The sequence below is a fragment of the Oreochromis niloticus genome, linkage group LG16 (assembly GCF_001858045.2).
Source record: "Oreochromis niloticus isolate F11D_XX linkage group LG16, O_niloticus_UMD_NMBU, whole genome shotgun sequence".
NCBI lineage: Eukaryota > Metazoa > Chordata > Actinopteri > Cichliformes > Cichlidae > Oreochromis > Oreochromis niloticus.
Genome location: NC_031987.2, coordinates 3,751,916 through 3,770,195, shown reverse-complemented (window position 1 = coordinate 3,770,195; position 18,280 = coordinate 3,751,916). Strand labels below are relative to the sequence as shown.

Sequence of the window (18,280 nt, the reverse complement as noted above, 5' to 3'; positions counted from 1 at the left end):
CTTGAGAAAAAAATAGATTTCTCGTCTTTCTAAAGGTCGAGTAGCCTCTTACAAAATCGCATAATTCATTTTGATTTATTTCACTGAATCCATGAAAAATACCAAAGATGATGCAGTTTAAGAGGCAGCAAAGTGATTCCCAAAGAGCTGAAAATTTGACACTTCCCAGCAGGTTCACAGTGTGTCCGAAAAAATGTTGATGAAACTGGATAAGTGGAGGATAAAAGAAGAAGTCTCAGCCCTAAAAAAACAGCAGATGAACAGTATTTGAAAGTCATGTCCTTAAGAAAAAGGAAAAAATCCAGCAAGGACCTGAGAGTTGCACCTGTACCTTCAGCTGATCCATCTACTGTTCACAGAAACCTCATCAGAAAAGGTATCAGTAAAAGGATGGCTGTCAAGAAGCCGTTCTTAAAGAACAAAAACAGGGAGAAAAGGCTGAAGAATGTCAATATGAAAAGAAGAGAGAGATATTACAGTGAACACACGCAGCCATCTGTAAAGTATGGTGAAAACTCTGACATGGTTTGGGGCTGCATTTCAGCCTGAGGTGCTGGAGATCAACACTGATGAAAATATAAACACAGAAAAGTACCATCAGAGTTTGATCCACCATCTAGTAAGTGTTTGGCAGCAGATTCACTTTTCAGCACAACAATGAAATGCAGTAGAAGGACACCCGGATGGAAAAACACACAGTGGGACACCATCAGTCATGGACTGGCCTCCCCAGAGTCCGGACCTCAGCCGTACTGAAGCAGTGTGTCACCAGAGAACAGAGCAAAAGGCAGAAACATCCAAAGGAGAGCTCTGACTGTCCGTCAGAGAGGCTGCAGGACTCTTCCTGAACACGCTTAACGAAATGAGAGAAAGCTGCCTCAGAGACTCAGACTGTGCTGAAGAATAAAGATGTTCATATCAAATATTGACTTTCAAGCTCGTTAAAATTGTACAAACAGTTTTTGCCAAACAAAAACAAAAACAGACCTGTTTGCAAATGTTTCAATAAACAGCTGCACCTTTTCTCATTTTTCTAGGCAAATATTTAAAATATTTGACTTTTTACATATTAAAAAAGATTTATTGTGGAAACATCGAACTTTGCTTCGATTCCTCAGGAAAAGTTTGACCTGTTTCCTGAGCAACGGAGACCACATCTGCTTTCAGCTTGTTACAGGGTTCCTGTAACTAAAACATGTGGTCATCTAATCTTCTGCATCTGGTCAGCGTTAGAATGGTCAGAAACACGTTGGACAGAAATATATGAGGTGACAGAGGAAGTTGCACAGAGAGATATTGACACAAAGATGCCATGTGACGTGAGACGAGCAGGTGGATGTTGGTTTCGGGAAAACAACAAGCAGTTCTGGAGTTTGGATCGCTTACACTGCAGCCGGCAGACGTGGTGAAGAATCATACTCGTATTTGGAGTCAGTCAAATCTGAATAAACAGAAACAGTTTTCCCATTTTTAGATACAAAGTGACTTACCGGCCTGTTCCCAATTCCCTTCCTGGTACGTGGGTCGTCTAGCCCTCCAAATGTGGGCTGCTGCATTGCTTACACATGTATGAAAACCGTGTACTCATGACACCTATGAAATATGTCTAACCTAGTTCTTTTGGTCGTAAAGATTAAATCATCTGAAGGAGTAACCTCGGCAGCACTGGCACAAAGTCTACAGCTGAGCTACCTTTTCTTCTTAAATCTGGTGCTTTGGTCACTGTGCACATCGCCAACTCGCTGAATAATACTAAAAAAATACAGAAATGCTGTCAAATGCTTATTCACCCCGCAGCGTCACATCACATCGTAGCTGGGTCAGTGTCAGCTATCTCGCCAACGCCGCACTAAATATTCATCAGTATAATGGTGGTGAGGCACAATACTGCTGGCTGTGTTTCCAATCACAGAAACTACGGGAATGTTACTGCCACACACACACACACACACACACACACACACACACACACGGACAATAATGGAAATTAACAGCAGGTCTGGCTTGCATGTCTGTATGGAAAGGGGCTGTTTTTTAATTAGAAGATGTAAGCAAACAAATATGCGCTTGTGTCGCCAAATGTGCATTGTGTGTCTGTATTCGTGTGTGTGATTTGGGGTCGATTCAGAAGCGAATGCTTGTCGAGCCGTGAGGTAGATGTTTGCGGTTTAGGAGAGTCTGCTCAGCGGGAGCAGCAGATGACGAAGCCAGACATATTTGGCCATGATGTTTTATGATTTTCTATACTTTTTTTATGCCACCACCTTCACCCTGGGATAAAGGAAACAGTCCTTAGGAAGTTCTCTGCAGGGTGCCTTCACCTGAGCCCCACGGGGGCAGGCCTCATGTTGTGAACCGCGGCGATCAGAATCTTTTCAAGATGGCCCTCTTCGCTACCTGACAGTTCCTCCTCCCCGGGCACCCAGCACGAAAATGAAGACTATTTAGGAGGCGCACAAGGAGGACGGTAAATGTCTCCTCTTGTCAATAACACAGCCCAGGTCGGAGCTGTCCCTGGCTCTCAGAGATAACATATCTATTCAACTTAAGATATCTTGCTTTAAAGAGGTGCTCAACCATAAAACGGGCAGCAGCAAGAGGCTTATATTGATCAAAACTGGGACAGCAGAGGCCAAGATATCCAAACCTTCAGCTACTAGGTGAAAAGAAAATCCAGACTGTACTGTAAATAAAATATAAAATATATCAAATGAGTGGCTGCATTCTTTCTAATGACCAGCAGGGGCGTTTTAATGCAAAAGTAAACCAATAAGTGTGTTCATTTGTTTTCATTGTGCCAAAAATTAAATAAATCAATAATATTCATATTAATAAATATCAAATAACATTTAAAAATAAAAAACAACAAATAAACATCGACCACTGACATGAGTAGGTGTCATCTTGTTTGCCTAAAGGCCCCAACAGTCAATGATGCTGATGACTTTTTAAAGTTTGTTTTTACTGCACAGCTGCAGACCTTACAGATAACATATACATATATTTGCAAACCTTACAATGAATCTGGCTGACACAGAGGAGCAGGGGTTGTGACATTCAGCTGAAATGAGGGTAAATGGAGGAGATGTAGCAAAGGAATGGGGGAAGAGTGCAGGATCCCCTGGTATTTGAACAATTCTAAAAATAGAAACACTGGAGCAGATACACCGAATGAAAAAAAAACATGAAAAGGGGAAGAGAAACTGTGAATATCCACTGTGTTGTAAAGCGGAATACCAGGAGTGATGTGTGCTGGCATCATGCGCCGATAGAAATGACATCGCTGTTTATGAACTCTGTCTCGTACCGAACACGAAGCCTCTTCATTTCTCACTGACAGGTAATGTTACCCCTCATTTGGCCACCATCACTGGAGGGACTCCAGCTTTGACTGAGTCCTGTAGTCAGCAGATACCACCTTATATATAATACCGAACGTGTCTCGCATGTTTCAAACATATTTCTTTTCTTTTTGTTGACTAGATTGTGTCCATAATAGATGACGAGAGCATAGTGGTACATAACTACAACAAAGCACTGAAAAGCTTCTTAAATACGCCACATTAGTATCCACACACAGAATCCCTGGTTAGCTGTAAATCACAGGTCTGAACTCACCGTTCTGCAGAGAACTCTGTGGGATAGCAGCTATTTACCACACGCTGAACCTGAAGGAGAAAAAAGAAGATTATTAATAAAATGTGTGACATGTCAAAGGTCCTGGACACATTTATGCTGCATCAGTCTCACACATATCTAAACAGCTATTAAAAATACTGAGTCTGAGATATTCCGGTGATGTTGTGTCCAGTTAAAATGAACAGCTCATTTGTCATCGTAGTGTTATGGACTATAGTGTCGCGCACAGAGTGTATTATTTCTTAAAGAGAGCTGACGTGACTTCTTCTGAAGAGATGCTGGAAAATCAGCCCGGAGGAGAAATGAAACAAATCAAGGTCAAGAATCTCTCCAAGCATCCAGCACAGTCACGGATCACCACGAAACTGACCGGCCACCATCCACTGACCCCGCCCCGGGCGGCTCGCTCGACTCTGACCAGCAGCAAGACACAGCACAGCAGCAACGAACAAACAGTGGCAAGAAACACGCAACACATCCGAGGAGACTTGTAAACACGGAGCAGATGCCGAGCCGTTGTCCAGTCGCATTAGTAACTGTTAGAGACAACAACAGGCAGAGTAGACACTAGAAAGGTTAGCATGGACTGAAACTGAATGGCAGGCTTCGAAATGTGTGTGTGTGTGTGTGTGTGTGTGTGTGGCAGGCCCTGCAAACCTGTCCTTCAACAGTGACAAAGAGCGAAAAGAGCAAATGCCACAAAGTTTAAGAGTCAGTAACACATTTAACGCTGACACCGGGAAACGTGCATGAGGAATAACGCTCTCACACAGGTTTCAGTTAAATGCGTGTGTTAAGACTTAAAGTAACACTGTGGCAGTTAATCCATAACCCACTTTATGAAATCACTGTAATATTATATATACTTTACATAGTATATACTTTTGAATAATTATGAACTCTATATGAGTCAAAATTACCGATTACAAATGCAAACCAGCATTTCTCTGTAGCTGGAGCTTCACATTATGAGCATTTGACTTTAATGAAGCAGTTGCAGGTACATCAAAATGTTTGTCACCGACTTCGTGTTATTAATGTGTCCTCAGAACAAGACAGCCGTCATTTTTGCATTTTTTGACAGCAGATCAGTTTGAAATATTGCACAAGTGATGGAAGAAGAAGGAGCAGCCTAAGCTAGCTACTAGTGACAATCTGCACATCAAGCTAAACAACTTTTACTTTGCCTGCACACTGTTTGCAGACTAACACCATGTGCAGGACCAGATAGCAGCTGCTCAGAGACTGATGGGACACACCAATTATTACTTTGTTCCGGTATCTCCCAAACTTCTCTGACCTGACGGAATAAAGCAAATTTGCTGTCACCAGCACTAACTCTGCTTACTTACTGTTAAATCAATAACACCCAACAAACCAGTTACAAAATGAAAAATGAACTATTAACTGTGCATTTAAAAAAGACTAGCTGGGTCTGTATTGTGGACCACATGGTATCTGCTGGGCATATGTGCAACTCTTACTGCTTTCAATGTATGTGTGTCGTACTCAAATCTGTATTCAAGACAGTCGCCGAGATGCATTAAATCTCTCTGAGCTTCCTCAAGGAGCCGTCCTCCTCAAATTACACTCAGTTTCCTCACAGTTAGGTTCTGGGCACCACCACAGAGTTCCTTAATTCAAGGGCCTGAACAGAAGTATAGCATTAGCTGTTTAGGAGCTGCAGCCTTTTTATACAGGCCCTCATTTTCAGAAGCTCAAAAGTAATTGGACAAACTACTTTTATATACTCGGATGAAAATCCTTTGCAGACAATGACTGCCTGAGGTTTAAAACCCATGGAAATCATCAAATGCTGTGTTTCCTCCCCTGAGATGCTCTGCCAGGCCTTTACTGCCACTTTCAGTTGCTGCTTGTTTGCGGGTGTTTTTGTGGGTCTTTGTGCTTTCACTTTTTGTCTTCAGTAACTGAAAAGCCTGCTCTGTTGGGTTGAGATCAGGTGAATGATTTGGTCACTGAAGATTATCCCTTGAGAAACTCCTCAGTTTTGCAGCATTTGGATGAATCTGTGCAGAGACTACAGCCTCATATGTAACGTTTATTTACAAAGGGGCTGACACAGATAAATAATGTTAAATGCCATTAAAACAGTACATAAACAAGGTAAAATTCAGAATAAATTAAACCAGTAAAAGTATCAACAAAAAAGTTTTGAGTCCAGAGAGTTCGCTGTAACGGTAACACCCATCTTTAATCCGTGTACACTTCAGTATTCATCCCGCTGCTTCTATCAGCAGTCACATCATCCATAAACATGTGGTGTCCCGGCTCCGCTGCAGAGCCGTGCACGACCATGCTGTAACATTTCCTTCACCATATTTGATGGATAATGTGTTAGGCTTCGGATCAGGAGCTTTTCCTCCCCACAAACTGCAGAACTTTCTATCTAGGAGAAAACATGTGATCAACAAAAAATATGTCTTACATATTTAATTCTCCATTTCACACACCTCGTGAAATATCGGGTTGACACTCAAGTCCCTGAAGGTCAGTAAAATACATTCTTCTCTATCAGGAAATCAAACACCACACCATTCTATGTGATGCCTATTCAATACACCCTAAAATCAAATACTCCTCGTGCTCTCCATATTTACAAAAACACGTCTAACGTCTATCTGGTCCTCAGGACCCCGTATTGATTTATCGTAAGTAAAGCCGACTGTGACAAATGAATGGCCTCGGCAGAATTTAGTGATCCCAAAACGTCAATACATGAGTAATGTCTGGGACACAGTCGCCTTGCATTGACTAATATTACCCACCATGTACACTCCATCCTTGGTTTCGTGCAATACAAATACAGTAAAATGCGCAGTAAGAAAAACAAACACTGCATATCAAACTGGAGGATCTACGAAGTGTGTGTATAACAGCTTTGGTTTCTTTTTGTTAACACAGTGTAAGATTTGTTACATAAGCTGTGAGTCACCTTGTGTTTCCTCCCTCTTGTGTCTTATGACCAAGTATCACAACAGAGGAGGAGCAGAGGCTACACTAGCCATCGTGCCGCCTAGTCTCTCAGGGGGCGAGTGTATGCTGCCGCTAATTTAGCAGTAGCAAATGCATCAGTTTGAGTTTAAGAATATTCAGCTCCTGCTACTATCTGCTCCGGGGATTCTGCCTTGCCTCCTCCGCTAACTATCATGAGCAGAGGAGGAAAAAAGATGTGAGGCTCGTGGTGACAGCACAGAGAACGCTGCTGGCTCTTGAACTGTGAGAACGTCTGAAATGAAACAATGCTTTAAGAAAGTGAAATCTCAGAGAAATGGAGGGTGATAACTTGAAATGACCCCTTCTCCCCACTAGCAGAAGCAAAGATGTGCAGCTAAGTCTCCAACAAACACGGCTCCTGATTCAGTGTTTTTTCTTTCTTTCTTGCATAGACTCTGCACTCTTAGTGATTACAGCTGTACTTTACACATGAGCAGCCAAAAACAGAGGCAGATGTCACTCGAGATAAACCAAAGACAGGAACCGGTATGCAATTTCATGTTAATGAATCACGAATGACATCAGTAGGTTGCTGATTCCTAAATGCGTTTTACATATCGTACGGCTTAATTTGTGAAACAAACATAAAGGCTTTTCAAGTGCCAACTGCTGTTAATGAAGCCCTCTGTAAGCTAATCCAAACTTTGAACACAGTCCAATTAACCCTGATTCCACACTGAGAAAAAGTTCACTTGCATTTTAACATCGCATTTACCAGAGGGCAAGCCGCTCACATCGGTGCTCAGTGATCTGTTTATTCCTTTCAGTTAGAGACGAGAGAGCCGCTGCCATGCACAAGAAAACTGTAATAATATAATATTAATTCATCAGCGGGTTCACTAGTCATTCTAAAAACATTTGCATTCTCACTTCAGACCAAATTGCAACCTCTGGGGCTGAAAAATGAAGCCAAAGATTAAGTGCCAGAAACTGCAGCTCCTCGAAGCGAATCAATCCCCACAGAGACCCGAGTTCAAATCCCTGACTTGACAGCAGAAATAAACATGTTTGCAGACTGGTACGGAAACTGCTTTGGTTGTCATCACAGTAGGTAACTGAGGGGATGCTTTGCAGTGAAGTTTACAGTTTACGAGCATATTCTGGATTGACATAAATGCCACGTGTGTCTTATGCTTATTAGCCACGTGGACTGATTGGAATTCCAGAAACCGCCAATAAGTCCACGACACCGCTATCTTAGAGCACCAACACATAAAAGCCATTCATGCTTAAGATTGGTTGTTTATGGTATTCCATTGCATTCGCACTCCATTACATAAACCAACTACGGAAAACACCCCACCCGTGCAGCCCTTTCCCATCAGTGTCAGTGAGCAGTTTCGATCATTGATGAGTAACAATGGAAGTTAGGAAACATCTTTTAATTACATAACCTCTCTCATTGACCTCTGTGTGACATTTATTACCCACGATTCAGAAGTACCTGCAACCACGGGGTGGAAGCAGGTCAAAGTGACATAGCGGATGATGCTGTGTAGGTGATAGATGACTGCAGCAAACTTCAGCACGCTTCAGCATCATTATGCAGATGGTGTGACAGCCGACGGTTTTTTGAGGCTGTTTGCTGCCAAAAAGCTTTCACTTTTGAAAGCTGAAGTCAGGGATTAGGATGAAAGTCACATAGGAGGGAAGTGTGTGAGGGAGGAGTGAATGACTCACTCTCAGTTACTCCAAATGCTGCTGCAAAGGTATCTTTGGGGAATTAGCATCTTGTCTCTCCAATGGAGCTGCTCAGCGGACCATCGCAGATGGCTTTAAATGTTAGTTGCTGAGTCCGTGTGAAGGTGGGTGTACGCGGTCAGCAAATCCACCCTGGTTAATAAATTATTTTACGCTACGTGCAGCAGCATAAACCTTTCCACCCTTTGAATTAAAGAGGTGATCAAAGCTGCCCTGCTAATGTCAAAGTATGACATGAAGAAAAAACTGATGCAACACAGGGTTTCATATTTGACACGTCAAGTTGAGTGTCAAAATGAAATGCTTAAGGAACAACAAAGCACAGAGTCGAATCTTCCTTTTACAAAAATGAACTTCATGTCTTCCTAAATACAGAACCAGTGTGTCCAAAGCTCTCCAGTGCCTATCTTATTTCCTTGTCCCGCCCAAGTCTCTGCCCACATCCTTTCTTTTCCCCCAACCCATCTGTTTTTCTTGCTTGCTCAGAGAAAAATGCCTTTTTTGACACCTCTGACAGCTTTGTGCATCTTGCCAGCATTCAAAGCACCAAAACATCTCAGCCTAAACCCCACAAGACGTTACAGCAGGTTCAGTTTCGACTGATTCTCAGCAAAAAGTAGAGAAATAGTAATTAAGCTCAAGTCAAACAAATTCTTTAAATATTACTAATGCAAATAAAGTCAGCATCTGAGCAATTCATTAACTGATAAGGAAGTAAAACAATCACCATAACTGAATCTCATTTCACTTAATCAAAATAAAACAGGCGATCTGTCAACGTAATCCAGCACAGCTAACTGATCTGACCGCTGCATTTCCCCATCTCTGACTCAACCATTTCACCAAGGGGTATACCACAAAATAAATGAGACACTCTTGACATTTCAACAGAGGACAAAAATACAAATACTTCATAAATAATAGTCACCTCATCAAGAGAAATTATGCCTGAGAGCCACTTTTACATAACCCAGCGTGGCACGGCTTACGCACAATGTACTGTAACAATGTGCAGACACACCATCAGTCTGATTAACCCTTTGGCTTATAATGTAAATTATTCAGAGCCACACATTAGAATGGAAGCAACGCGCTGCTGTACTAAAAGAGGTCAGTCTTGTTTGACTGAGCACATTACTTACATTTTGACCTACAGCATCTCCGACAGTGACTGTGCGTGTTTGCATGCATATATGTTTTTACACATATTAGCTGCTCAAGGCATTAACAAGACGTATGTAATTTGCTCTTGGCTCTTCATCTGGACATCAGTAGTTAGTTATGCACAGTGACTTTAGCCCTGTAGTCATTTCAGAGTCTTTAAGCCATAATTGTGTTACACTATAAGCAGTTGGTATGAACACGTAGTAACTCAAATTTAGAATAAAAAAACAAGAGTCCTATAATCTGCCATGGTGTAATACATCCAAATTAATTTGAAGATATCTTTGTGAAGGTGAATATGTGGAATTTTCAGGCAAGGGATAAGATTTCTGGCACCCGGAGCTTTCTGGGTTATTCTGTTGTAGCAGTGTTGGCCAATCATATTGGGGCCTGCTTTGATTGCATGCAGGTAAATCATCCATGTGGACAGTAAAAAAGGGATTGCATCTGCAGAAACGGACTCTCACATCAACTACTGTCTAATAGTGATTTAGCTCTTATTTGCTCTTCAAAATTTATCTGCACTCTTACTAATCTCCAGATGCAAAAGGAAGTCCTGGCCTGGATATGTGCTGACTGTACTGGAAACCCAAACGTACTGTCCCCAAAGGCCAAGTCAGCAGATCAGAGGATGGACTGTTTTAGAAGAAATGAACATAATTTTTTTTTTTTTGCTTTAGGTGCCGCGGTCAGATCAGTCAGGTTAATATAATGACAACATTCAGAAGAAGCCAGCCACTTCAGTGATCACCAGAACCTATGGCCGCAGCATCTTTTTTTACCACTTCAAAGCATCAGTATCACAGGGCTCTTACAGATGGCAAGATAAGCAGCTCCACAACAGCTACAAAGGTCGCAAACAGGGTCACGTGACTCGTAACACCATAGGAACCAGTGCAGGATGAGAAGGGAGAGCTCTGGATCATTAAGAAAAGTTCCCATAGGAAAGTACAACTTTTTCAGCTAGACATCATCCTCAGAATCACCTCTGCTAAGACAGCGATCACGGACTATTCGGTGTGAGGAGGGAAAGGAGTCTGCCTGAGTGAAGAAGGAGTCGCACACAAAGCTTGCAAATGTACCGAAGGACAGTAAGGGCAATCATCCATCATATGGAAGTCAGCTGAAAGGCTTCAGGAGACCATTAACTGCGCATTTCCTAAAGTACCTAGGAATCCCTGGCTTCGGGCTCAGGAAGGTGCTTAAGGCTGTGGCAGATGAGGCAGAAGGAAGGACAGGACACAGAGGTAAATACATGAGCCCTACAGTCTGTAGCAGGGAAACATGCCTAGAACTGTTCCACCACCTTGGGCTGTTCAGAGATGAAACTACTGAAATACATGTTGACGGCTCCTGACTGACTACTGTACATCAGACAGCAAAACCTAGTAACTAGCTAACCTGCAGGGGTTTTTGTTTTGTTTTTTTGTTACTCAGACCAAGTAGTTCCATTTAAGTGCTTGGTACTACAGAGTTTTGACCTCAGTACATAATAATGAAATATTTCCACTATAAAACCTTCAGTTTCCATAAAACTGTGATGACTTTGAAGTTTGGCTGGCGTGTAAGTGCGGTGAACAGACCGCTTTGCTTGACATACAACTTTATGGGGAGTAAAACCACATCAGTCCACTATGCAGTTAAGCTGATGAGAGACAACAGAGACAGTGCTGGTCAGCGGTGAAGCCGAAACCCAAAACATCTTGCAACAGCCTGTTTATGCATCTCTGCCACAAAAATCAACAGCTTCTGTGAGGTCCAGTTTGACTTGGATTCTTACAGACTCCTGCATGCCGGAGCTCTTCCCATCAAGTGCTTTTCAGCTAAATACCACAGCAACACCCCATTACACTCGCTGCTAGTTTAAAACTTTCACTGTGAGATTTAACTCAAATGTGTTCTGACTGGAAGTCAACAAGTTTCTGATTAGCATGGTGTACACCTGGCATACACCACAGATGGGTTGAGTTAGCCAGCATCCTCTGTGGCCTGCAGGGTTTAGCACTCACTCTTCCTGTGCTCGTGCCACATGTAAACACACACAAACAAGGTCCTGACCCAAATCAAGTGCAAATCACACCAGTCACCTGATGGAATTATGACTCTGTCTGGCAATTTGTTAAGTCTACAGGTCAGAAACTTAACATTTATGTAACATTAAGAATGACTTACTGAATCACTAATCTTTTTAAAGTCTTTCCCCCATAAAGAAAACATCTGATGACCTCCCCCAAGTTTTGTCACCTCACTATATATCAGTAAAGACGTGGTTTGGTGACCATTAGAACAGTTCCTGGCTTTTTCCAAAGGCAGGTGCATCAGCAGAGACCACCCTCACTAACTTCAGAAACAAGCCCAAATCTTGTCATTTCGTTCTATAAGCAGGCCTGAAATATGACAGAATATATAATCATACTCCAAGTAGGCTGCAAAGAGTTAAAGCGTGCACAATACCAACATGTAAAATGTTCAAGGCCCGACACCCCTTTGAAGGGCTTTTATTTGGACACATTTTCCTTCAGAGTCATCATTTTTTTCAGAGTACACAACTCCCAGAACATAACATCACTTTGACAACCCATCAAAATGTGTTCACAATGATATGTGGCAGCAGTGGACCGACTACCTCAGGATGGATGCTTGCTGAGTATACTCTGTGCAGAACAGGTGAGCTAACCTAAAAAGATGAAGTCAACAAGATGCTATCCAAAGTGGGGGTGGAAACCGTTCCCCTGAGTTTTCATAAAAAGAAGAGGTATGAGGAGAGACTTATCGTAAGCAGTAAGCGCTCCATGCAGGAGAATGCGGTAAATAAGGCTTGCATAATGCACTCAAGCTGTAAAAGTAATTAGGTGATTCTTCTGAGGCTGTCTCTTTCTTTTCTTTCTGCAATACTTTCTCTCCGAGCACACCTACTGCCTGTTTTTGCACAATTCTACACAAATCCATGAAATGAGGAATATGTTTAAGCAACCGAGTGCAGGAATTATTGATGTCATACAGTGTGAAGATCTGAGTGCATCTATGGCTGTGAACACGACCTCAACACCATGCAGAAATTCTATTTTTACTCCCCCCCAAACATACATCAACCTGAATGAGACGGGAAGTTACCTTCATTGTACTAAATTGCAAATGCACAGCAACAATGTTTTTGTAGATGTTTAACTTCCAGCTTTAGCTGGAATTGAAAGATTTACCAAAGTTATAGGAAAGCACAAATGTCAATAAGCAGGGGGCCTAGTTCGGTGTGGGCTCTCCCATTAAAGGAGACAACTTGATAAGATCTAGACAGAAAATCTGTTGCTGCGATTTAATGGAAAAAAAAACTTTTCATGATGGAAACTATTCCCCAAACAAGATCTGAGTACAGATGTGTAAATTCAAGGAAAACCTAAAGCAAACCCTGTACTATGAAACGGCACGATAGCGACAATCCATTCACCACATCAATCCGACCCTCAATTGGAAAATTCCAGTCAACACTGGTGCGGCACATTCACAACAGAGTGTAAATTAGTGGTTCTCAAACTGGGGTATGGTTCCCCCTGAGGGGATGCACAGCCTATGAAGGGAGGGTATACATGTTAGGGTGAGATGATTCATAAATCAAACAAACCCATTCAGGCACGCAATGCCATCAAGACTTTGGAAAACTGGATTTAGATATAAACTTGTTAATGGATAATAAAACTGTACTCTCCACCTGCTAATACGTGACTATTTTACGTACAGTGGATGGCTTTGGAATGGAGCTGATTATAGCCACTTTAAGTCAAATCTAATTAAACCTTTATTAGAATAAAACCTTCATGTCTAATTGTGGATTTAATTGTTGTAAACCAACTGAATGATTATTCTGATTATGAAATGCTTGTTCACATATTCAGGGCACTGAGAGGAAACTGAATCATCTGCACAGCCTTACAGCATGGAGAATGGTGCCAACTGAACATATGGAAACTAGTAAGAGGGAAAGAACGGGGAGATGTGTTGTGGCCCGGCTATAGTGACGCATGTCTGGGAGACTATTTTGAAACAGCTTCCATTTACAACTCAACCCCACCCTTGCTTTTCCTGCCAGCCACACAGGCCACCCGTTAGTGTCACAGACTCTCTCAACTGGGGTCCTGCACCCAGTCACAACACAACACAGTCTTTGTATTCACAGATTACAACATTTTCCATGCGAGAAAGCCAGATTATAATGTGTGTGTATATAAGCCGCCCATGAGGCAAGCCAAATGTGATAGTAATTAATGATGCATATGCGCTTTGCTGTGCAAAAGTCACTGATTTCTTTATGTTTTGTTAGGAAAATGGGATTTATTCACACGTGTAAACATACATGAAAGAACAGTGTAAAGCAAAAACAGTTAAGTCAATATCTGGTATGACCACCTTTATTCTTCAGCACAGCCTGAACTCTCTGAGGCAGCTTTTATAGAAATTCCTTTAAGAAGTCTTCAGGAATACTTCTGCAGAGTTCTTCAAGAAGCTTCAAAGTTCTTTGGATGTTTTTGCCTTTTGTGCTGTTCTCTGTCAAGGTGATCCCACGCTGTTTCAGTCATGTTGAGGTCCAGGCTCTGAGGAGGCCAGTACACGACTGATAGTGTTTCACTGGGTGTCTTTTACACCACTGTCCACGATGCAGTCAAACCCTGACGGAGCTCCACCGTTCTTGTGTAATTTGGCATATCGCAACCATTTCTCTCCGTTTCCCTTCCTTAAAAATTGCTTCATGACAGACATCCTTCCTCTGAGAGCATTTCTGATGAGGCTTTAGAGAACAATAGATGTATCAGCTACAGGGCCAGATGCATCTCTCAGATCCTGTGGGTCTTTGCTGGATTTTTTCCATTTTTGTTAAGGACACGACATTCAAATACTGTTCATCTACTGTAGACAGTGCTTAGCCCTGACATTTCTTCTTTTGTCCAGTTTCCTTAAAAATTTTAAGGACACACTGCCAGTGTAAAAAACACTGTTTTCTGCCTTACATGCTTTGTTTGTGGGTGCTAGTAGTAAGTGCATAAAGATACAATTTTAAATCAATTGTTTCTGTTAACAGAAAGTGGTCAGGTAAAAGGATTGGGATTGAAAATGGGCAAAAAGGCAGCCAAAGAAAACCTTTAACTTAAAAAAGTACAATATCTTGGAAGGTGATTCAAGACTAGCACAGCACTGTCTGTTAACCCAAAGTAAAAATATGAATCTGCACAGAGATGGAGCTCTGACAGATTTAAGTCGGGGGATGTTTTATGTGTGTCCGTGTCAACTTTCAGACCTCGCCAAGATAATTCTTTTAAAGCAAGTGTAATACTGCGGCTTCTCCGGATCCGTTCGCTTCTTCTCCTCTCATCTTTTCATTTCTCATTCATTTGATGTGCTTCCCTGTAATCTTCCCAGGGCTGTCGACCTCAGAGACACAGAGGACACGCTCAGTCATTCAGCCATAGCTTCTCATTCACGCAGCAGAAAACGCTTTTCTTGTTCAGTGTGCTTAAGTGTTTGCCTCCGTCTCCACGTGTGTGTGTGTGTGTGTGTGTGCATTTTTCAACAGTTTAATTTGGCTGCGTGATATCAGAGTCGCCAGCTGCACAGGGAAAAGTTTCTACATCCAGTCCACTGTGTACTGAATTAGAATTCTGCAACCAAGTGCCATACTCGGCTCTATTTTGTTACCCATGAATGGGAACTCAGTGATTCAGCAATGAGTGCTGGTGATTCAGTCGCTTAAAGGAGAATGTCACCCATTTTAGAAAAATATGTTTCCTTTAGCCTCTCCAGAAACTGCCCGGCTTTTTATTTTTTGGAGCATGTCCAATAACGTCTTACCTCAGATACTTATGCGTCATGCTCCAATTTCAGTGCAACATCAGTCAAAGACGTGACATCAGGAAAACTAACGCCTTACATGAAGGTCTCCACCCCAGGAAGTTAAATGATACCTACTTTTTTTAAACGTCTTTTAAAGTTGTACTTCTATACTGTGTGCACAGACACAATCTCTTCACATCACCGACGTAACGGTTATTTTTAGATTGTTTATTCCAAATTTTGCATCCTTACAACGTCTGAACTGCCAAACGTGTGAAACAAAGCCCCTTCTGTGTGTGTCATTCCCTAGCTGCCGCATTTCTCTGTTTGCTGTCGTTGTTTTGGTTCATGTACCATATGTTCACTTATTTTCATCTCCTAACAAGAAGTGTAGTTGAAAGCAAATAAAATTGGTGGATGTTTGTGTTTGTTTTAAATAATCTGATATTTTTTTAGTAATCTGGAGAAACTCAAGATCCCAGTTTATTTTTGCACCTGTATGTCTGATTATGACATGAAACAGACAAAAGATACCTGAGCTGTTTGTTACCTGACACAACAAACGACAGTTTACATACAAGAAAAGCAGACATGCAATCAATGGTTAAATCTAAAGACTACCAGGGAAGCCTTAGATCAGAGAGGTCAGTGAGTAATTATTCTCCTAGAATAAAAAACTGCTGCAGAGATGCATTAAAAAGAAGGAACTTTACTCCATTACTGCAGCTCTTATGCAAGCAATGTGCATCATAGTATAAAAAGAAATGCTGAGAAAGAGCTTTCCTGTGGCGTAAGAGTGTTTCAGACTCCTTTCCTATTATGGCCACGGGCTTTTATAAATCCTAACATGCGATGATAAAAACCATCACTCCTCCCAGTGCTTTCAAAGTCCACTCAGCCATGTCTGAGATATCACTTGTGACACCCAAATAAACAACGGAGGACGCCCTGTGCCAATCAGTGTAATTGTGGAAATGCCAGGATGGAGTTGTTAAAAAAAATGTAAAAAAAACACCGGCTCGTTTTACATTTTACCAGTAAGATGTGTGGTAACAAATTTAGCTTTAAAAAATCTGAAATTTTTTTTAAAAAACAACAACATTAGAAATACGTAGAAAGGGGAAGGTAAAAGTTGTGGCATAGCGGAGCAAATGAGACTAGTGGCAAGTGACTAATCCCTCAGAGGGGAAATAAACCACCGCAACACAACACATTATTTGTCATTTATGTCCAGCAGTCACACTCAAAGCATACTCCCCAGCTGTGGGATTGTGACAGGGACAACCATTCATCTGGAAGTACACTCCACCAATGTGTAGTGCCTTGAGTGCAAACACATGCATGATAATTAAGTCAATTAATATCAATTAGTGAAACACACTGTACACCCTCGGCTAGGAGACGGTCACGTAGAGAACTTTGATTTGTACCTCAAAGCAGCACTTCTGTTCGTATATTCATTAAAACAACATCAATAAAATGGTCTTTAAGGACATCGTCAAGCTGAAACCGTTTCGATCAAACCGCAGATCTGCATGAGATGAGTCTATAATCTCTGTTTGGGTAAATGAGATCCCTGGGCGACAACTGAAATAAAGCCACATTTGGCTTCCTGTCCTTTCTACCTGAGCCAGTACCTGGTAGGCCAAGTTTGTCTTTCTAATCCAAAGACAAACACCAGACTGAACTTAGCCTAAAATTTAAAACTGATTAAATGAGAACTAAATAACAGCATATTAAAACATTTACTCCAAAAACATCAACAACAGATACAGCTTCTTTCAGCTGCTCCCTTATTTACACTCAGCAGCTGACTGTGTATGCTTGGGTACCTTTATTAATGCAACCCTCAAGGACCTTTCAGGTAAAAGCAAATGTGTAAACCACCAACCACGGAGCCACTAAAAGCTAGAAAATTATTATCATTCAAATCTTTATTTTGTCCACTTCATGACACTTTCAAACACCTGCAGAGCAGGGCATAACTTTCTAAGTAAGAAAAGTCAGAAACTTTACAGAAGAGCTGCTGTTTTATGAGTTTTGATCACAGAAAGTTTTTATTCCAGTTACTGTACTTTGACCACCTTCTTGATTACTCAAAATAAACTTACTCCTGGGACACATTTAAAACATTTGTAAGATTTTCCAATGCATCTGCGCTTAATAACATGACCCTGAATCCTCCCTTGTTGCTGGGGGATTCCCATGATGCACTGGGTGTTTCTTCTTCAGTCACCTTTCTCACTCACTATGTGTTAATAGACCTTACTGCATTAAATCATCCTTGTTATTAACCTCTGTCTCTCTTCCACAGGATGTCTTTGTCCTGTCTCCCTCCCCTCATCCAACCGGTCGCAGCAGATGGCCCCGCCCCTCCCTGAGCCTGGTTCTGCAGGAGGTTTCTTCCTGTTAAAAGGGAGTTTTTCCTTCCCACTGTCGCCAAAGTGCTTGCTCACAGGGGGTCATATGATTGTTGGGTTTTTCTCTGTATGTATTATTGTAGGTTCTACCTTACAATATAAAGCGCCTTGAGGCGACTCCTGTTGTGATTTGGCACTTTATAAATAACATAAAATAAATTAATTGAATTAACATCAGTCTTAGTTTGGTCAGTCAATCGGTCATTCAGCCGTGTTTTTGAACATTTATGAAAAAATCTGACATTAAAAATATTCTGAGCTCGTCTATCAGCAGATGCATCACCCGCGCAGCCCAAAAAACACGCTACAGGGCCTAACTGTATCATTATCCATCACTTCTCACAAAGAATGAAGCACAATCAGTGACACATAAATATAGTCCTGGACTTTTTACATTGGTTGCTCTGGCACAAATAAATAAATAAAAACATTTTTCAACAAGAACTTCATTTTAGTAAATTACTATTCTTCACTACATAACGAAACAGTGACAGTGTTAGATGCAGTGCCTAACGTCTGAA

At 41.6% G+C, this 18,280-nt stretch overlaps 1 protein-coding gene across 1 annotated transcript in view; it reads right to left on the bottom strand.

Annotated features, from left to right (window-relative positions):
- The window catches only part of adarb1b (adenosine deaminase RNA specific B1b), a 122,307-nt gene that overhangs the window by 73,919 nt on the left and 30,108 nt on the right, over nt 1-18,280 (bottom strand). The window contains exon 2 of the mRNA XM_005450432.4: nt 3,619-3,668. The gene's annotated coding sequence lies outside the window, so the exon portion shown is untranslated. The remainder of the gene's footprint in view (nt 1-3,618; nt 3,669-18,280) is intronic.